A 23,111-nucleotide genomic window follows, 5' to 3' on the forward strand; every position below is an offset into this window, starting at 1 on the left:
TTCTCTATCCGGGTCATGACCCCGTCAGAAAAAGGATTTACCGAAGTAGAACACATGGTTCTTGCACTAATGTTTGCTACCACAAAATTCCGCTCCTATCTCCTTCCTAGACCCTTTGTAATCCTGACAATGGAGGAGGTCTTCCCATATGTAATATGACACATGGATGTCTCATCTAGGATCTCAAAGTGGTTAATTAGACTACAAGAGTTTGACTACACTATGCAAGTAGAAAACTCCACCAGGGCTAGTTTAGCGAGAATTCTCACTCATCGCCATTATGAGAAGAAGCTAAAGGTCAACACGGAAGCAAAGGAAGAAACACCAAAGATAGAAAGTCCTAGGCTAGAGAGAGCTCACTCTCTTTTCTTTGACGGAGCATACAAGACAACAATGGATCAGTCTGCAGCAGGCATGGTCATTTTCAATGAATAGCAAGAAAGAGTATTCTCCATGTCGCAGTTATTACACTCCCACTCCAACAATGAAGCAGAATATCCAGCCCTAATTCTTGGGTTGTAACAATGTATTTCACAAAGAATTCAGCGCCTAAATGTTTTCGGCGACGCTTTGCTTTTGATAAGCCAGATAAATGGCACCTGGGATTGCAAAAATCAGGTTTTACTTGGTCAACTTCGCCAAGTTAAGGACCTTCTAAAGAAGTTTGAAGCAGTGAAACTATTCCATGTCCCCAGAGCAGAAAATCAAGAGGCAGATGCGCTAGCTAAAGAAAGAATACAAGACATTCCCGTAGGGGCGATTAAATTAAAACTAACCCTCTTCCAAGGTAGTGATGCTATGCATGATATCATTAGTTTTCTAGATGCAGGAGAATGTCCAGCAAGACACATCAAAGGCCAAAAACAGTGGCTGGTAAGGAAGGCTACCAAGTACCACCTTATAGACGACCACTTGTATTGTAAGGGCAAAGATCAAATTCTCAGGCGGGTGCCAACCTCCAGTGAAATCATAGAGGTAATTTCAAGTTTCCATGACGGCGTCTGCGGCGGTCATTTTTCTCTAGATATCACCAGTAGGAAGATTCTACAGGCAGGGTACTTTTGGCCTAGTTTGAACAGGGATGTACACCATTGGTGTAAAACATGCAAGGCTTGTGAAGTGGCCAGTGACCGCACGTTGACCTACGAGCCACAAACCCCTATCATCTCATATGGTCCTTTTGAGAAATGGGGAATAGATGCAATCGGTCCTTTACCAAGGGCCCAATCAGGTAAACTGTACATCATAGTGGGTGTAGACTACATGACTCGATGGGCAGAAGCAACGACCACCACCTGTATTACAGCCCAAGAGGTGGAAAAGTTCATTTTTGAGCATATCGTTTGCCGTTTTGTCACTCCTCTTGAGATAATATCAGATAGAGGACCAGGATTCAAAGGTGATTTGGTGGGAGTACTGATGAAGAAGCTAGGCATCACACGTAGGCATTCCACACCATACTATCCACAATGCAATGGTCTAGTAGAGAAGGTAAATGGAATGATTTGCAAAATCATTACAAAACAGGTGAACAACCACACAGGGGACTGGGATAAACATCTCATGGCAGCTCTTTGGGCCTACAAAACAACATTCCGAACATCACTAGGTTTCACTCCTTTCCATCTTGTTTATGGGAAGGAGGCAATTCTACCCATTAAGGTACAAATAGCCAGCTTACGAGTTTTGGCTAGCCAGACACATTGTCCAATTGTAAACCTTTGGAACCACATCTTGGATCTGGAGAGAATCCAACTGGATAGGGAAGAAGCAATCAATCACTATGCAGCACAGGTAGAACGACGTCGGCTCACTTTCAATCAAGGGCTTAAAGAAAAGGGACTGGAAAAAGGCATGTTAGTACTGCGATACGACAACAGATTTGACACTAGAAAGGATAAGAAATTTCAACCGGCCAGATGGGAAAGGCCATTCATCATCAAGAAACGCTATGACAACGGCAGCTATAAGTTGATGGAAGCAGATGGGAGAATTCACACGACTAGGGTCAATGGATGGAGACTGAAAAGGTATTTTCTTAGGTTTGACCCAGAGTTCGTGCTAGACATTCCAAAGGAGGGAGAACCCTCTAACTCTACAACTGAGGAAGCAGAAGAAGGGCTAGAAGCATGAATGCCTCTAGCCAAAGGGAGAGGGCTAATGATAGCCGACTTTCGAAAATCAAAGAAAAAAAAAGAAAAAAAAACTTATTTCCCCTCCCCCCCCCCCCGCCCGACGGGCATTTGATAAAATAACACCCTCTCTCTCTCATTTTCCCTACATACCTCTCTCTAATATCCTCTCTCCCAAATTTACCCCCACTCTCATTACCCCCGGCCAGGCGAAAACTTTGAGCACTCACCCCTACCCCTCTCTCATGCTCCCTCTGTGCGAGCCACATGGAAACCCCCCCCCCCCCCCCCCTCGGCCGCTCATATTCTTTCCCCGACCCCTCCCCCCTCTTCCCCACCCGCTCGCCTCACCCTCCCCTCGGCCTCATTCCCTCTCTCCTTCTCACGGACTGCGGTAGTAGAACCTCCCTCTCTCTCTCTCTCTCTCTCTCTCTCTCTCTCTCTCTCTCTCTCTCTCTCTCTCTCTCTCTCTCTCTCTCTCTCTCTCTCCAAACACACACACACACACACCATCACTCTCCCCCTTTAGCGCTGTGCACGAGCCCACAATAGCACGCTCTCTCCCTCTCCCATTCGGGCACTCACGCCGTAGCAGACCATACCCACACACGCACACACAATACACACGCACACCATACCCACACACACGCACAGATATATACACACCGCACGCATTCAGGCTCTCTCTCTACCCCATCTTCCCCCCCCCCCCCCCCCCCCCCCCCCCCCCACCCATCCGCCTCGCACAGTTTAAGCAGGCAACTGGCCGTCAGCCATCAACGAAAAAAAAAATAAAAAAATAATAATAAATAAATAAATAAATAAAAATATATATATATATATTAAAACCCTTCCCACACACGTTTAGGTGCACACGCATACATATACATACACACACCCGCCCTCATGCACCAATACCCACACACACACACATATACTCACCGCACCACAAATACAAAAAAAAAAACACGAAGGTTATGACTACGACAGTGACGAATAAAGAAGAAGGATCCAAAGCACGCGCCGCCAACAACAAAAAAAAGAGAAAATGCACCGAAGGCATGCCCCGCCCAACTCCGAAGAGAAGTACGCTCGACATCGACGCACTGGTAGCACACCAGTCGCGCCGGCAACACGCAACCATAACGCCATTCCAGTAATTTATAGGTTATTTTCATCATTATCTTTAGTTTTCACCTGAGCCATTGTAAATTTCCATTTTTTTGTAAATATCCTCTCTCTAGTTGATGGTCACAAAGGCCCACCTAGAGATTCCCATCTTTTAATGACCTCCCAAAACAAAGCAAGGGTCAACCACACCAAGCCCACCACTTGCTTTGTCTCCCCGATTAAGCTTACCCTAACCACACTGGGATTACCATAATCCAAGCAGCCAACACCTATAAATTGGCACTGAGAGGTCACTATCGGAGGGGGGGGGGGCAAATCATGAGTAGCCAAGCATTTGGTAGAGTGTAGTGGGAAGGATTGACACCATTTCCATCACTGGAAGGGGGGGTTTGTGTGTTGGGTTTTCCTTGGGAATTGCACCATGCGAAGGGAACCACATTCATGTTTCGACTCCAATGGTTGATGCACACACGTATACACGCTCATGGTAGTAAGTATTCACAATCATTGAGTCGTCTTAGATAACGCACCAAGTAGGTTGTACCACCTTATTCCTCTATCTCTATACCACCACGGCATGCCACTTTGTAAATGTTGCAGAAATAATTCACCCTCACACCCCCGAGGGTTTTTTCATCATTTGCAAGCTTCTCTCTCTCTCTCTCTCTCTCTCTCTCTCTCTCTCTCTCTCTCTCTCTCTCTCTCTCTCTCTCTCTCTCTCTCTCTCTCGGTGTGTAAGTTTGCGGTGTTCATATCATAGTGGTTTGTGTCCTATCAGCTTAAAGCTAGGTGGTGCCCCCTGTTCACTTTACCGTGGCAGGCTCGAGGCACGCCATTCGGCCCCCGTCGTTTTAGAGGCCGTCCGGGTTCGGGGTCCGCTTTGCGTCCGTCAGTGGCAACGCAATTAGGATGGACGGGCCATGATTTATTGGAGAGACTAGACACTGTGGAACAATTAGATGAAACCAAACTTAGAGCAATTGCTAGGATATATGCTCAGAAAAAAAAAAAAGAAAGCTTTCCATGATCAACACGTGATTGTAAAGAAGTTCCAAAAAGGGGATTACATTCTCATGTATACCCTTAAATTAAACAACACTCCAAAAAACTCAAAAAGCGAGGAATGAAGCCTTTTGTAATACATGATATATCGCAAAGTGGCACCATCAAGCTTGCAAGATTGGCAAGAGAGGAGATGCCTAACTAGATGATTAAAGAAATATCTTCTCCCGCAGACACCAGAAGATCTCGCAACACTCCATGCAGTAGCTCAGCGCAGACGTCAAGCACAGGACATTTGAGAACAAGCACAGCAGGAAGCCAAACTGAGAATATTAAAACGCAAAGAGCAAGCAAACTTCCAGAGGAAAGCACAACAGGATGTTGCTATTGAGAATGCTCCGATAGCATCCATACAAATGGCAGCTACACATGGTTAGGAGGAATGGATCTACGCATTTATTTACAACTTCCCGACGACACCACCGAAAGAGCCTTAGTGGACACAGCAGCCAAAGCTAATGTGGTTAACTACTCTAATTTCAGAAAAACCACACAGGAACCTCTAATGCCCAACACTATGGGGTTCAAAGTAGCAAACAAAGGTACTATGGACAGTCTGGGCCACATAAATTTACCAATCACCATTGCTGGAACAGTTTATCCGCATCAATTTCATGTGGTTGAAGATCAACATCTTAACGAAGCAGTTATTCTAGGAGTGCCATGGATGTGCACTTATCAAGCCACGCCAAACTTGCAGTACAATACCTTACTCCTCGAACACGAGGTCCAATCTTTCACCATGCCATTTGTACAAATGGACCATGTATGGGAACTTCTACCATCACCACATGCACCAGCTCAGCGATACTCCACCACCATTGTCAAGAAAATATGGGTTAAAAATCAATCATGGAAACCAAGTGTAGTTTATTGTAGATACCAAAATGACAAACCAATACACGTCAGCCTACATTACCTACACAAAAATTAAGCCATCACAGATTTCCCACCGCTGTTGTCATACGACCTAAGCCAATAAACCACTATCTTTGACAACCAAACATTGTCAAGTGGGTATGGCAGCCAAAACAACCTCGCTTTCATGATGCCTCTTCTAGCGAATCCAGCCCATTGAGAAATTTTTGTGGAAACCCAAACAAAGCCAAAAAGCAACCCAACCATCAGCATCAAAACTTTTGCAGGTCACAATCAAACACATAGCGCATCTTCTCCAATTACTATTTTTTGGACCATGCAACTTCAAGGGAACCAGCACCTCTCTCTTGCACAACATTTTGTTTCCCCATGCATATCCTCCATCAGCATCATAGAGCCACACTATACGGCTATGCATAGACTTGCTCTTTGCTCCCAAGCACTTTGACACATGCTCGTCGGGGATGACCCAAACTAGGAAGGGGGGAAAATGCGACACGATTATCATTTGTATATATTATTATTATCATCTTACTTCTTTTCTTTTCCTTTCTTTTTCTTTAAAAAAAACACAACAAATTTTTCAAAGCCTGAAAAACTCTTAGTTGGCATAATCATGAGCCATACCGTCACCATCTAATACCAGAATAAGAGTATGTATATAAGGGAGGAGACACTAATTTTGGATAATGTTTGGCCGACTAATTATCATTGTAAATAATTTTCTTTTACAAAAAAGCAAAAAATGACAGATAATCACAAAAAATTGATAAGTCGAGCTAGGAAAGCCGGAATTGACTTTTGAAAGCAAACACCAAAACTTCAAAGCAAGGACTTTGAACATGCAAAATATAAAAGATTCGACACAAGATGAATTTTGAGCCAACTTCTGAAGGATCAAAACTGCAGATCAAAGGCCATTTGTAAACCGAGTGTCAGAATGACAAACCATTCAAATGACATGTGATATGAACAAGAAGATATGATCAATGGAGGTAAGTATAAATGGGGTAGTCTGGGTAGACTAGGAACATATATTCAAATGGGGCAACATAAGCTCATTTGCATTCACAGAGAGAGAGAGAGAGAGAGAGAGCCACAGGAGCATAGAGTTTTCGAAGTTGCTTCTGCCCACACTGCAACCACCTCGATGGATCTTACTACAGCAGATTTGACACGTATGATCATTAACCTTGCAAGAGCATGTACGTGTGTCCCATACTGCATCAACAGTGCCAAACCAACAGATCAAAGCAGTACAAGGTCACAAAATTGGCAAACTGATAGGGTCAATGGGGAAGACCAAAACCCATCAAAAACCAAAAATATTTCACTAATAGACCCCAATTAGCTGACAGAATTAGGCAAGGTAGAAAAGAAAAAAAAAACGTGGTGGAACATGGATCGTGATTGTGGGACGCATGTCTAACCTCACCATCCTATCTTATTGCAGTATTAGCGAGAACCAAGATTTATTTATCAAACCATGGGACGAAGCTGACTCGACTAGTGCATAGAGGCTATAAGAGGTTGTCAATCTCTCAAAAAACAACTAACAACTCGCATCTAACTCAAGCTACACTCAAGTGACTGAAATCACCAAAAGCCAATCGCTCATCGGCAAACAAATCACATCCGTTACAGCATCAAATGACATCCAAATGTAACGAAACTTCTAGGACAAGTTTATGATACCTAAGCACACATGCTTATGGTCTCAAACCCCACTTTAGGTCAAGTTCCAAAATCACGATTATTAACAGCAGTGGATTTTTGACCTACTTGTTTTTGACCCAGAATGCAACTAAATGCTTAGCAATGATGCCCCAATACCCCACCTATGCTTAGTTTTTTATTTAAATGTGTAAATTCCTAGTTATGATGAAATTAGGTGTGATTTGGTGTAGTGTACCTTGGTGGCCTTTTTGCCAAGAAATCGAAGTGTTGGTGGTACAAATGGGATGGATCTTCCACTTGTTTATGAGTTAGATTGGCGAATGTAGTCACGGCTATCTCTTTGGTAAATGTTCCAGCTGTCTTCCTGACCCTTGCTCTCATAGTCATTCCTTCCATGGGCAGTCGGAGTGCCTCTGCCACTATCTCTTTAGTGATCACTACTTCGACCTTGTTTCCTTAAGTGTCGGATATCTGTGCGGTTCCGTCTTCTTTGATTGTGGATAGAAGCTCATGAGCCTTCTGAAAATCCACTCCACAAGGCTCTTGTTCGTAGAAATCCCTGATCCCCAGCCTGCGCGGTTAGCTTCTTTGGTTTCTGACTTGGAAGCTACATCATAGACTTCTTTGGGCAGGAGTTGCAACTCCACCTGATGCCCTTCTTCACTCTTGAATCTGCCAGTGAAGACTGTAGTGCGGTGCTCTTCCAGCTGTTCTCTAGAGAGGTATGATGCCTTGGATGCTTTGACTGACTCGGGGTCTAGTTGATAAGCGGGCAGTTCCTGTAGTTTCTCCTTTCGGTTGAGCTTCTTTTTAGCCCTCTCTGCTGCTTGCATGGCTCCCCTCATGTCTCGTGTGAGACGGCGTTGAAAATGATCAATTGTGGGCTCTAGAAAAGTCTCACGAAAGAGGCCAAAATCTCTCTCTGCAAAGACTGCAAGTGGAAATGAGGTGGTTTTAGCCTATCTTGGATATCTATACCCAGACTTCCTGAACCAAGTTTCCCCAGACTCCCCCGTTAGTCCTACTAGGCCGTGAAATCTATGTTAGACTCAAAAATTTCCCTGATCGGATTCTTGTAGCTCATTTTGCAAGAATTTTGCAAAAGCAAGCATGGCCGCCTAATTTAAGCTTCCCGCTTCCATCTTCTGATTTCATTGAAAATTTCTATGCTTGTCCGCCTTGTCTTTTTGATCACCATCGTGTCTTCCGTTTTTCCATCTGAGCTTCCTTGCTATTTATTGTTAATTTTTGACCTATTTATTTATTTGAAAAAATCAAAGAAAATAGCAAAATGCTCTAAGAAAGTAAAGTAAAAATACAATAATTAAGAAAATCCCTTGAAAAACACAGCTTTATAAGGGCATTATTAAGTAATTTTGCAAAAAAGCACACGTTAACATCGAACTTTTTCCTCCCTCTTCAAATATTTTCCTTAATTACTTAGTACTTAGTATACTTAGTACTTAGAGCTTAGTGCTTAGTGCCCTTTCACCCCTCCTAGATGGCGTACTCTGGGACGACTGTGTGCATGGGTTGAACAATTGTGTCTATGCATAGCCGTGGTTGGCTCTACCATGATATGAAGATCAAAGCAATTCAAACCAATGTACTGTGTAAGAGCTGGGTCTTGAGCAATTAACTCAAGGGTTTTCGATGTTGAGGTTTGCTGCTGATGTCTTCCAAAGAGAAAATCTTGTAGCTTGTGTGCTCTCTGTTTGATTGTACCATTCGGATGCTTCGGCACACTGATTGCTTGAGCTGTTGGTCTCATTTTTTACTGTTGTCGAGCTTTTTCTCGCCATTGGTAGCTTGGTCAACTCGATGCTACATGGTGTGGTGGAGTCTGTTGAGACTTAACTCGCCATTGCTTGATTGGTTTTAAGGTTTGTGGAGGATATAAGTGCTCCTTTTTCTTCCAAACCATTTCCATGTTAGGTTCCTTGATCGGAGATACTCGTGTCTGTGTTTTAACCCTTGGAACCTTCTTTTGTTTTGTCGGTGAATTTTTAGGCACCCAAATTTGAATCAGCTTATCCCTAAGCTGTGCTTTTGGCACCCAAATTTGCCTGACTCCTTGCATGCTACTTGTAGCATTTGATGGTCAAGGGGATGGAGAAGATTGACTACTTCATGGTTTGGTCTGTTGATTGCTTCTTTCCATTCCTCCTTGCTTGGTGCAATTGCAACAATGAGTTTCCCTCCTCTAGGTGATAGCTTTAGCTGATTTGTATCACAATCTGGTATTGCTTTGTATGTTCGCATCCAGGGAATTCCAAGAATTATCGTCCCATTCATGTGTTCATCTGGCAAGCATACAAATTGATGAGGACATGAACATCCATGTACTATCACGTTCAAGTTGACTACTCCCAAAGTTGGAGTTGGGTTCTTGTTGCATCCTTTTATTGTTTCTATTACTACCGTCAATGCTTGACTTGTTGCCTTCTTGTATGTGGAATAACTGATTGCATTTACTCTAGCTCCTATGTCGACCAAAGCATTGGTGCTATGATTGTTGAGTTGTACTTTGATGCGTAGGTCCATTCCATCTAACCAATCATCATCTGTTGAAACTACATCTTTAGGTAATTCCCATTGTCAATCATCTATTTCCAGAGTGTTGATGAAAAGTGGTATCTATTGATTCTTGAGAGAAGCTTTTCGTTTGAGTACCCGAAGCCTAGCTTCATCTTGGGCTTCATCAATAACCTGCTGTCATTTGATCTTCCTTTGTTTTTCTGTATGCATTCTTTCTAGCAGTTCATTGGTTAGTGGAAAAACATATTTCTTTAAACGAAATCCACTAATCCAATTAGCCATTGGTTCACCACTAGGGTTGACAATTTTACTGCTCCACTTGGAGATACATCTTCAATGATAAATGGTCCATTTCCCTTTTTCTTAAACGTGGGAATGTGTTGCTTAAGGGAACAGACTAAAACTAAGTCCCCTTTCTTGAAGATTTTTGTGATTAAGTGGGAATCAAAAAACTGTTTTTGTTTCCGCTTTTGTGCATAGATATAACACTTAGTTACAACACTCAACCTTTGCTTGTCTAGCTTTTCTAAACCTTTGAGGCTTTCTGACAATTCATGTCCAGTCCACTCAAGATTCTGTGCTACCCTTAATATCGGCAATAGAAATTCTATTGGAAGTATGGCATCAAGACCATAAACAAGGTTAAAGGGTGTAGCATTTAGAGCTATTTTGAATGAAACTCGATAAGCCCATAGAGCAATATGGAGATTCATTTCCTAGTCTGTCCTTCCTGAACTAACCACTTTAGTTAGCACCGAGCTAAGAATTTTATTCGTATTCTTAGCTTGTTTTTTTGCTTGTGGGTGATAGGGAGCTAATTTGTTATCAATGACCATAAACTCATTAAGCAAATACTCGATTACCTCATTGAGGAAATGAGCTCCCCAATCACTGACAATATCTATTGGTAGTCCATATCTCATGAGTACATACTCATATAAGAATACAACAGTGGTTCTGGAATCATTCTTTTGAGTTGCTTTAGCCTCGACCCACTTGGTCAAATAGTTTGTAGCTACAATGATATATTGAGCTTGGGTTCTATAAGCAGGTGGTTGTATTGGTCCAACAAAATCTATACCCCATTTTGCGAAAGCTCTAGCCTCCATCATTGCTCTTAAGGGCATGCTATCTACTCGTGTTGACATTTTTTCTCGTTGACAGGCATCACACCTTCGAACATATTCTTTGGCATCTACAAAAAGTTTTGGCCACCATATGTCTGCCATCAAGATTGCTCTTGCGATGGTCTCACTAGAAAAGTGACCTCAAGCTAATCCACCATGTGCTTGTTCTATAATTGAAATATACTCGTTTTTATTTGCACAAAGACGCAAATGTTGATTTCTTTACCTCTCCGATACAATTGGTTCCCACTAAGAGCATAGTCTCTTGCTTTAGTTTCAATTGCTCTTTGACAATGTTTACTCATATCCTCAGGAAATGCTCGGCTTGATTAGTAAGTAACCAGATAATTACTCCACTTAGGAACAAGTGACATTTGAAACAATGTTACATGAGGTATGGGTGTCTGTTTTTGACATTGAGGGCAATCCTTTACAAAAGATTGAACATCTCTCCTCATAGTCGGCCAAAATACTCCAAGTCTCAAGATGTGTTGTATAGTTTGATCTTCCGCAAAGTGAAGTCCCACTATGGTAACATGTGCCTGACTTAGGTACTGTTGTTTTTCTTCAGGATTAATGCATCAAAGCAGTATCCCGTCCCGATCTCTTTTGTATAACCTACCATCTAGTAATTGATACATAGCCAATTGCTCGATTAATCCGATTGTGATAGGAAGTGGTATTTGTGAATCCACTTGAGCTATTGTCATCAATGACACAATGTTTTCTGACCATCTAGGTATCATTTCTACGGAGAACAAATAGGCATCTGGTAGATCATCGTCTACCCCTTTAGGTGATTCCTCTGAAACAATCCTTGATAAATTATCCGCTCGTTGATGTGTAGTGCCTTTTTTTACAACCACAATGAAATAAAATTCAAGAAGAATGATGAACCATCTCACTATTCTTCCTGTGTTGCATGGCATGTTTACCAAATACAACAAATCTTGGTGGTCCACAAAGAACACAAACTTGTTGGCTAATAAGTAATCTCTATACTTTTTAACGGCATAGATCATTCCTAGTCCTTCTCTTTCGATGGTGGTTTGATTCTTTTCAACCATGTTCAATTGTCGGCTAGCATAAGAAATAGGAAAGTCAATTTTTTTGTCTCCTGGTTGAGCTAGTATACAATCAATAGCAAAATTTGAAGCATCTACATGTACGTAGAATACCTTATCCCAATCTGGTGCTATCAATATTGGTGCTGAGGTGAGAGCTTGCTTAAGCTTCATGAAGGATTCTTTACACGCCTCGGTCCATTCAAAGTGTGATATCAACCTATACATGGGTTTTTCAATTATAGCATACATGTAGATGAACCATCGGTAAAATCCACAATGTCCCATGAAGGTTTGTACCCCCTTTACTGTTGTTGGTCTAGGGAAATCAACAATGACATGAATCTTCTCAATATCATTAGTTGTGCCATTTTTTGACACTATATGTCCAAGAATTTTTCCTTGTCTTCCCATGAATGTGCACTTTTCAGGATGTAAGAAAATCCTATAAAGTCTACATTTTTCGAATACCTTTTTGAGGTGTTCAAAATGATCAGCCCGGACTGATAAATGTACGCATAGATCATCCATATATACTTCTAAGAATTTCCTAAGATATTCTTTGAAAGCATGGCTCATCAACCTTTGAAACGTGGCTAGAGCATTAGTTAATCCAAATGGCATAACCCGATAGGCAAATATACCCCATTCTGTTGCAAAAGCAGTTTCATGGTGATCTTTTGGGTCAACCAAAAGTTGATTATATCCCAAAAAGCCATCTAAGAAGCTGTAAGCTTCTTTTTCTGCAACTCATTCTAAAACATGCTCAGTTATCGGAAGAGGAAAGTTATCTCTGATGGTAGCTACATTCACCTTTTTGAGATTAACACACGCTCATAATTTTCCATTTTTCTTGGGTACTATCACTATTGGAGACACCCAATCTGTGTGTTCAATTTTGTAAATGAATTTGGCTTCCTTTAGTTTTTCAATATCTTCTTTTATCTTCCTAGCAAATGTTTCGTTATACGTGTATGGTCTCTGTCTACTTGGTTTCTCATCATCTCTCATGGGTATGGTATGTCGAAAGATTTCTCGATCAACACCCTTGAGATCCTTGTAAGACCAAGCAAAGATATCCCGGTATTCCTTTAACAAGCTCAGCAAGAGCTTTTCTTCTTCTTCTATTAGGTCATTCGCAATGTAAGCAGGTCTAAGCTCTTCTCCTGGTTCAGCCAAGTCTATCCTTTTAGCATTTTCAGGTCCTTCCTAAGACTCACCTTGTTTTTGTAGTTCCCTAACAGGTTGTTCAACTATGATTTTCCGATCTTGGAGAGTATACTTTTTCTAATGGGATGGAACATGCATTACATCCTTACCATCCTCTTTCGTGGTTTCCATTTCGGTTGTGTATATCTCCTTTAGAGCTTTTTTCAACTCTTGATATTTCTTTTTTTTGCTCGACTCTGGTCATGAGTGGTTTCTTATCCTGTGATTTTTCTTGAGGTGCCCTTCCTTGTTTTTCTCGATGTTTGAGACATTTTTGAGTTTTTTTAAAAAGGATATTTGCCAGTTATTTTGTCCTTGACGCAATCATTTGCATCTATCTGCATCAAGAATTGTGTTTTACTGGAGACTGATGGCATAGGTCGTGTTTTCACAATTTTGGTGTCTCTCTTTCGTCTATACCATTTTTGTCGTCTTGATTTCTGGTTTGGAAAGTCAAAAAACTTTTCCTCCCCTCCTTTTAAGAGTAACTTAGCTCTAGTATGCTCTTTTTCTGACCCCGAATCTTTTGAGGTAGCTAAATGTTCATCTAACTCATCGATTATATCGTAATAGAGGTCTGAAAAGACTTGTTGCGCTTTCATTAAGTCCTCGGGTTCCTTATCTTCGTTTTCAATGTTGAGGATTGAAATATTTTGGATGGAAATTATGTCATAGCCATGCTCATTGCAAAATTGAGTAGGCATAGATGTATTCACACATTCATCCATTGTCGCTAAAATTTGAGTCCACTCAAATGGCTCAAAAAAATACTCTGGAAAGGGTTCAGGTACGTAGGATTCGTCTATGCAGTCCTTTCTAGTATACATTCTTCTCGTCTTAAGCTTTCGTTTTCTGAAGCTCCACACATCCAAATAGGAGTATCTTTGTTTAACTAGGAAGGGAGTTTAGTTTCAGTCGAAGTGACTGAATCAAACTCTTGGATGGGTGTTTTCATGACATCTCTATAAGTGTGATCTTTTAGATTTACTCTTGTTATAGATCCCACTTGTTTCAAGTATAGATAATTGTTTTCCCAATCTTGGATAAGCTGTACTTGTCGCATGAAAGGTCTTCCCAAAATGATTTCATAGTTGAGTTTTTTCCCAAAGTCTACTATGGCTAGTGTGTTGATATTCAATTCCATAGGAATTGACTATCACTTTTTCAAGCAGCCCTAATGGTCTCTCAATTGGATGGGTGTAGACATGATTGAATGAATGTTGTCTACTTCTAGGGTTTGTTCAGATGGTTTTACTTGAGTGGTCTTATACACGATGGATTCATCTTCGTTATCTCCCAAGTAAGAAGGTAATATTTTCAATATCAATGGTTTCGATATTCCTGAAGCTTTCGATCCGCAATCCCCGTACAAGGATTGTACATCCATAATCATATCAGAGGGTAGGTTATCCAACCAAACTTCCTCTATAGGAGCTGACTTTAGAGTTAGGCTCCTATCATTGATCTCTCTTACTTTTTCCCATAAGTGTCCTGGCCAGTCTTCCTCTACAAATGGAATTCCGTTTAAGGCATCTTCATTGTCCAGCACTATAAGCTCTGGTTCGTTTGTTTCTAGGTGGGGTTTTGTCACCACATTGGATTTTTCTTTCGTTTCTTTTACTACAAGCTTCTCAGGTTTTGCAATACTTTCAAGCTTGAGTTTTTGTTTTTCGAGCATTTATTGCGTGATTCTTACCAAATTTTGATAAACTTCCAGCTTAGCTGCTTCCATGTCTGGAGATGGATATTTTTCCATTTGTTTTCTATGTTTTGTTTTAATGTCATTCCAAACCCCTTGAATTGAGTGTGGAAATCAAATATATGCTCTGCTCTTAGCACTTGCTTAAAGATTGCTAAGTGGTCATATGGATCCCCTGATCCACTGTATTTTTTGACCCATTTCTGAAAATCAGCTGGTCTGACGTGTCTGTTTGGTTCAACTCCCGGTCTTCTGAGAGTTGGTCGTGTTCCGAGTCCTTTAAACCAGTCTATTGGAAATAGTGACTCATGTAGCCCTGGACTGGCCTTAGTGTCACCCCGTTTTCTACGTGATGAGGTGGTTTCTGGTTTCTTCACATTACTCTCAGATGATCTCTCACAGTGTTTATCTCTTGGAATTGTTTATGGTCCTTGCCCCAATATCCAATCCCGTATGGAATACCCTTGGTATTTGGTTTGTTCTACCTCCTCAGGAGTCATCATAACAAAGTTGTTGTTATAACAATCCCTAAACAGGTAGGTTGGTAGGTCTGCTGATCCCTTATCTTTGGTCTTGAAGATATAGATGATCTTCATGGCCGTTAATTGTCCTGGTTTGGCATGATAAGTCGACAGAAGATCTTTTATGTTTCTATCCTCCCAACAATAGACTCCGATCCTAGGATTATCTGTACTAAACCGTTTCAAAGGTTTCAAGTCTACTTGATCATATCCCTTGAATTCTAAAGTTGGTGGTTCTTCTTTTGCTGACATATCTGGGATTATGGTGTTTACTTCTAACCCCCATCTGGGATTATGAGAAGTCGACATAAGATCTTTTATGTTTCTATCCTCCCAACAATAGACTCCGATCCTAGGATTATTTGTACTAAGCCATTTCAAAGGTTTCAAGTCTACTTGATCATATCCCTTGAATTCTAAAGTTGGTGGTTCTTCTTTTGTTGACATATCTCGGATTATGGTGTTTACTTCTAACCCCCATTTGTCTATCATGTCAGGGTTTTTGACTTGTAAATATTGAGTTTCATTTTGATCCATGTATATTTTTCCTTGTTTGTTTTCCCTAACCTCTTCTTCGAACTCAATACCATGGTCATCAATGCGAATAGCATACTCCTCGTTAGGATCCAAGTAAACTTGGGCTCCATGATAGTTAGTCTTGTAAAAAAATAGTATATGCTTATAGCGCACTGTCGTTTCCATTTTTGAGTGAGTTGAGTAAGAAGACATTTTGAATGTTGAATCTGAAAAAGTGTCTGAGACTTCTTTAGGAATTGTGTGCAAGGAATTGCCTTGATTCACGCTTTCTTTGGTAGATACTCTACTAGAGGTTTCTCCGAGTATTCCCTGATTTCCTAGTACACGACCAGATCTAAGGTCCATGTAGACTTATGAAGCCTTGGATAGAGTACTCACCTTTGGATTGACTTGTCGTCAATTTCCACTCTATTCAATTACAACTTTCTGCCAAGCCACTGATTCTTCGTTTGCAATCTAATTCCTGTACAAATTTGATCAAGTTAGCTATTCTTCTATAAATACATTAGAGTTTTTGCTAACTCTCGTGATTGGTCTCTGTGTATCACTTCAAATCGAGCTATGAGAGTCAAATTTTGACTTTCAAATTCAACTTTAGCAAAAAAACAAAGGTTTGATCTGCAACCTATAAACTGATTGTACATGTATCAATTTTGATCCGATTGAAACCAAAATTGCACGTGGCTTTATATTATCTTGGTCTATCACTGTATAAGTTCAAAAGTCAAAATTGATGTCTCTGGATAGCACAACTAAATAATTATGATTATTTACTTTTGTCATTTTTTTACACTTTTTTGATTGGTTTGGCAAGTATACAACTTGTTAAAGTCTCTGGACAAGTTTCAACAAGTTTGGACAAAATTTGATCAAGTTTATCAACTGTTTTGTGTCCGCAGACTCTGATTGCAAGATTCTGGCTTAAGTCTCACCTTTGAGATCCAAATTTCACCAAAATGTATTTGTGAGGTCTACTTGATGTGCTTGACCTTGTGGTATACTCAACTTTGCAAAATCATCAAGTTTTGAAGCAAATGTAAATAATCACGATTATTTACTCCAGCTATATTTTTGCAAGTTTTTATGCCAACTTTGACACAAATCTGTTAAGCACCTTTAGTTAAGGTCACTAGCCAAGTTTTCATCAAGTTTGAACAATTTTTGGCCAAATGGTCATCAATTATCTGTTCGCAGGCTAACTTTGCAATGTTGGTCACAATTTTCAATCTAGTGATCCAAATCTCACTACAACAGAAACAGGTGCCTTCGACGCAGATTTTTACGCCGGCCGCAAAAAACTGTGTCAAAATGCACGTCCCTATGAAATAATCGATATATGCATCGATAAAGCCATTTTTTGACGCGTATTTTGACGCCTATATCGACGACCATAACCAAAAAAAATAAATTGGACAAAGGACAGGCAGCCTGGCCTGTCGTTGTGCCCAATGAAAAGATGGACACAGTCATAGCTGCCTGTCCTCTACCCAAGAAAGCGAGCGGCACCAAAATCAACCATGCTCTCGTATAAATTTCTACAGAGTCCCTTCGTTTTAACATAAACTTTTCAAAAAAAACCATATATATGCCTTCTACATGATATCCATGTAGGATCTCACATGAGATTTAATACACAACTTGATGGAAGAAATGAAATTAAAAATGAATTGAACTTCATAACAAACTTTGTGCATAACCATAACCATAACCATAATCCTGATCAAAACCATAACCATAACCATAACCATAACCATAAAGTTTTCTAAATTCCTGCATAATTACCATAAAAAAAACCATGATCAACACCTGTCCAAAACAATATATGACCATGTCAAAAACCATGATCAAAACTAGCCATAACCATAACCATAACTATAACCAAAAGCATAACCAAAACCATGATCAATACCTATATGTGCATGTCTATACAAGAAAGAAACACAGAGATATGTTTGTGTCTCACAAAACATATTTAGAAAAACCACTGATGACTTGCATGTCACAACCTGCACATAAAGAGACAAGTCACAAAATTAGTATGATATTACTTCACATATACTTAATTAATTAAGTCAAATCACACATATTATTTGTCTCGATCAAACGTCTCACCTCAATCGATCAGCGAGACTCTAAGGCCTCCTAGTCTACAGTCTCTCCTGCGGGCGGGCAACAAGATAATTCAATACATCATAAATGCCTTTCCGATATCCATCTATCTCCTCCTGGCGTGTCGGGGCTCTATGCATTGCAAGATTTTGCGTTTATTCAAAAACCAAAGTAATTAAGAATACATGATTCATCGCTCTTGAAAAAAAACTCCATAGCTAGGATTGGATTGGAAACTCACAAACTCATAGCGAAAGGTGTCGAAGCCTCCGCCGCCAAGATGAGATGTGTCCCTCGTCTCCTTACGGCTCGCCGTGGCCAGACGCTGTTGTCTAAACCCCTTGTCCGTTGTCTTCTCCTCCTCCCTGATCTGTTGCTGCCATGACTCGTGTGAGATGCCCGTAGGCTTTAGCGAGCCCTACCTGAAAGCTCGACGAGCTGCATCTTGATGATGTTTCACTGTGTTCCGTGCAACATTCATGATCCACCTCCTCGGAACCTTTGTTGAACCCGGAGCAGGACGATACTCTCTCAGGATGGTCTCCACTATATAATTGATTTTGTTGTGGTCGTGATGAGTCCAAGACATCATGATGGTGCTACAAAAATGCACCTCCACGAGCTGGCAAACCCGCTGTCTCATCACAATCGCGAAACTATCCATGTCAACCTGTCCATCTGGACGCACAGTATAGACCTTGGAGGCATTAGGATCGTGTGGCCCCCAAGGTGTCCGAGGTGTGCTAAGAGGTGTGTCGAGAGGCGTAATGGGGTTCGTGAGTGAGGAGGGATTGAAGCATCCATGGACCCTCCTCCACAGCAACCACCACCTCCACATGACGATTATCGAGATCGTCGAGTGCGCCTGTGAAGCGGAGATGCTGATGTACCCGCCTCTACCATACCGCTAGGTGTGGAAGTGGCCGTGATGGGAGACCTCGCAGGCATCGTATCCATAAGCGTCCCCCCCCCATAGGCGTCGGACTTTCGAGTGTCAAGCCTGGAGACGTGGTACCCATACCTATGGCTATCCAATACTGAGACGCCTGTGCCATCTGAGTGGGCGTCATCCGTGTGATGAAGCCCATAAATGCATCCACACTCATAGAACTGGGATCTAGTGACCGGTCTAACATACTAAAGTGCTGCACAAAGAAAGTAAAAGAAAGCTTCAGAACACCTTTGTTTAAATTAAGAAAGAGCTTAATTGTAAATCACAGTCTTCACACAAACACTTAAAGGCCTCGACTAGTGAGGCATCATCGATAAGATCTTGCACCGTATCATCGTCTATCTCTAACTGCAGACATAACTCTGGTCCAACTCGTTCTGGCGGATTGTCTTCATCCATTGCATCTTCATCTACAAGTGTCATATTTGCCTCATGTGCATCATCCCTTGTATATCTGTCACCTTCCTTTGGCATACCTTCGTCCATCTCATCTAATGTCACAGTAGTATCTGCATTGTCTGGCCGACTTTCCTCGAGGAGCTCTTGCCCTTCAAATACTTGTTTATTTCTCGAAGCAACCTGAACCACAAACTGCCATTGTGGCTCTCGAGCGTCCGGTACAAAGACCACTTGCTCGCAATGTTTGGGGAGCGTAAAGGTATTGCTCGCATCTGTCCAAACCTTTGTAGAATCTATCTGCACAAGCTTGTTTCCATCTCTGCATACTGCTCCATTGCGACCATAAGTAATCATCTTGAACCACTTCACATCCAACAAAAACATCTCAAACCTTCTGAAGCTGACTTTCAAGATATCTCACATCAGACCACAGTAATCCAGGTTGCTAGTGCTCTCTTCGTGTCTCTGGCACTGGCCCTGCTCTTTTTCATGAAACTAACCATTACCCCACTGTCAAACGTGTTTCTTCTGTTGTCAATTTGTTGTGTCCTCAAATGATTTCCATGCGACCACAATGCCATATATCTATGATACCTCCAGTCACATCCAATAGCCAGCTCTTCCTCTTCTGGAGATATGTGTTCTCCGATCTGTCGAGCTGCTCTCACTGTCTTGTCCCTGGGGATTCACTCTATATACAAATGAGACGCCACCTGCGAGCAGACAAATTTGATAACACCCCTATATACGACTCATATTAGGGAATATGAGACCCTTTTCTATGCTTATACAAAAACCAATGCAAAAAACTATCATACCCCTATCTTACATATAAAATTTAGGTCTCACATGATCTAATTGAGTAAAACTATTCAAAGAGTATGTAGCATAGTGACTGACAACGTATCAAGTAACCACTTTTGTTGATAACTAGATGTACCCTCAATGTGTCTTAGTTTGACTTTCAAACTATGTGCACGTTCAACCTACACTCTAGCTACTCGTCCAGCTATGACCCATCTAAATTACTCAAAAAACATGGTTATAAAGTTGTGCTAGGTTCTCCATGTAAATTTTCATCTATACAAACTCTTTATAGCTTTCATCCCTGAACAAATGAACTATAATCACAAAACAAGCATTTGATACAAAGAATTGTTAGTTATTCCATGTATCTTGTAGCTACTATCGACTCACAAGTTTGAGGGAAAACTCTAATTTTGAAACACAAAAACTTCCTCTCATTTTTCCCTTTTCACTCCCCCCCCCCCCACCCCTAAATATGATACCCCCTCCCTTATTTTTCATCTTGGGAGATAAATTATTGGGGACCTATCCCTAACTTATACGCTTATGTAGCTTGTAAAAAAATCCCCCTCCCCTGCACTTACGTGGTGTAGTAAGTTTTCCATGGTGAATCCCCCGGGGTCTTGTCCAACCATGCCATAGTAAGGAATTCAGGTAGAGGAGCGAGATGGTCTGGCAAGGGTAAGCCTCTAGTGTTTCGGCTTCGCCTAAAATTGTGTCACTCCTTATTGCATCTCTCTTTCTCTTCTTCGTACCTTTCAAGCCATTTTTGGATTGGCTCTAAATTTACTATACAGAACTTCATGATCTTTTCTCGCATGGCGTCGTCCATTTTCTTCGGCACCCCTGCCTCAATGGAGTTAGCCCTTGCGACTGCTATGGATTCCTCTCGTATCTCCTTGGAAGAGATCCACCACAGTAGCTCTGAAATCTTGTATATGCAAGACCGCACTTCCTCCGTTGAACACCCCTTGATCGTAATTGGAAGAATATATTGCAAGAACTTTTGTCAGTCGTGCGATTTTAGAAATGACAGTTGATCGTCACGGGTGAATGCCGTCTTGAGACACCGCATGCATCCTCTTGGCATCCTAAACTCTGAAATCACCCTTTTGACTTATCATTCCTCGCTTTTTAGCAATACCCGTGGCGCTCTTGGAAGCTTTGTTTGGCCCGCTGCATTGGTGAAAGGCCACAGCTCTGGCATCTTTCCAGCTGACTGCAAATCATCTCGTGAACCTCGATTGTCTTTCATTCCTGTGATTGTCTTCCAGAGGAGCTCTCCCACGTTCTTGAATATATGCATTGGAGCCAGAAAATGGTTAATTAGTAGATTACCCCAGTACGACAACGTATGGAGAATGAACAAACGCTTCTTTCCTGGAATAGGTTGCCCCTCATGTTGCTCCCATCGGCAACGCCACTCTTGTGCATAGGACGACATTCGATACGACCAAGCTGACCTTCGCGGAAGTGATGGCCATCTGGAAGATAACAATGGTGGACTTGATAAATTGTCTTTTGAAGTGAGAGAGAATAGCGCACATCCAAAGATGGCCCGTAAATTGGACATGCATTCTATCCCGAAGTTGTAAGCCCTGCATATATTCAAGCATGATTCAGTACTACACAAAGTTCTTGCGAATAGAGAGAATTTTGTAAATCATCCACCATTACCAGAAGCTTAATCGTATCTTGGCCAATCATGCATAGTCCACATAAGAAGTCCATGGATCCTTACATGCCGTTGTCCTACTGGTTCAACCGCATCTGCTATGTCGATCCCATGCCATAACTCCTAGAGCTCGTCCACTAGTGATGTGAGATAAACATCCATGTTTTTTGCCTTGGACTTACCAGGCACAATCAAGCCTAATATCAGATGACCCTTCTTTATGGCAAGCCACAGTGGGAGGTTGTAATTAACAAGGCACACAAAACAAGTGCTCCATGACAAGCTTCTCAAGCCAAATGGATCGACTCCATCCATTGCCATGCCCAAACGCAAATTGTGTGGTTCACTCTTAAAATGAGACCAGGTATCTTCAATGTGCCTCCAAGCCTTTGAATCAACAGACACTCTAAATGTTGCATCACTGGATCTATTCGTAGCATGCCACCCCATCAACTTTGCATGGAACCACAACAAAACATGCTTTTTATCCTTGGAATAATAGGGAAACGCCGCAACACTTTATCTTGCACTAACTCGCCAACCACATCTTGTTTGTAGCGCATTGCTCCACACTTAGGACACGACAGACAATCTACAAATTCATTGCAGAAAAGAATGCAATCATTCGGACATGCATAAATCTTGCTGTAGTCCAAGCCAACTAAGGTCAATAGTCGCTTTGCGTTTGGCCTAAAGGGGGCATTTCATTGCAAGTCGGGAGTAGTTGCTCCCACAACAACCTGTTTAAGCCACATTAAATAAAAACCTCCCCAAGCACGTCATCGTTGCAATTGGAAAATCTCTTTTATAAGTTAAGTACCTAAACAAAGTAGTGACGCTTGCATCTGACCACCCATACATTGACTGCAGATTCAAAAATGACAGACAAGTACGAAGCACAGATACTTTTGTGCCTTCATAGATTGGTTGACGTACCAACTTTCTCAACATGTCTTCAGGAGATAGGCGCATGTATTCTCGTGCTGCTTCGTTAGCGTTCTCCTCGCTTGGCTGGAAGAAGGCATCCAGCATCTCCTCCATGCCGTCGTCTTGTGTCTGTAAGCCCTCCTCTGCTTCCATCCTTGGCTTTGGATTGGTCAGACCTTCACGCATAATCCTTTTTCTCTCTCTCTCAAATGTAGGTGTTATGTCGCGAAAATCAATGCCCGTTCCGTAGGAGTCGTATCGTAGATTCTGTACGGTTTCTCTAGTAAACTCTCTGTACTTGTGTACATGCTCATTACATATATTATGCTTGCGCTGGATTTGATACTTGCAGAGCGTGCACAAGCATGCAATATTTTCCTCCATGTTAGTTGATGGCATTGCCATCTACAATGATTATGAATGTTGTCTCAATATATATACTCCTCACAATGTAAACTACCTCACATTCTCTAGCCTTGCCCAATCTCCGCACACCTTGGTCCAGAGGTGTATGGAGATCAAGACCATCGGGTCAAAATATTGTCTTTATTGGTCAAATCCTATATGGGTAACACATACGTGCACACCCAGGTGTGCATGACAATGCATGTAGCGGGCAAAACCCCTTTGCCTCTTTTAGTTCCATAGTTTCTTGTAGACAGAGAG

The sequence above is a fragment of the Adiantum capillus-veneris genome, chromosome 15 (assembly GCF_014529385.1).
Source record: "Adiantum capillus-veneris isolate H3 chromosome 15, ASM1452938v2, whole genome shotgun sequence".
Lineage (NCBI taxonomy): Eukaryota > Viridiplantae > Streptophyta > Polypodiopsida > Polypodiales > Pteridaceae > Adiantum > Adiantum capillus-veneris.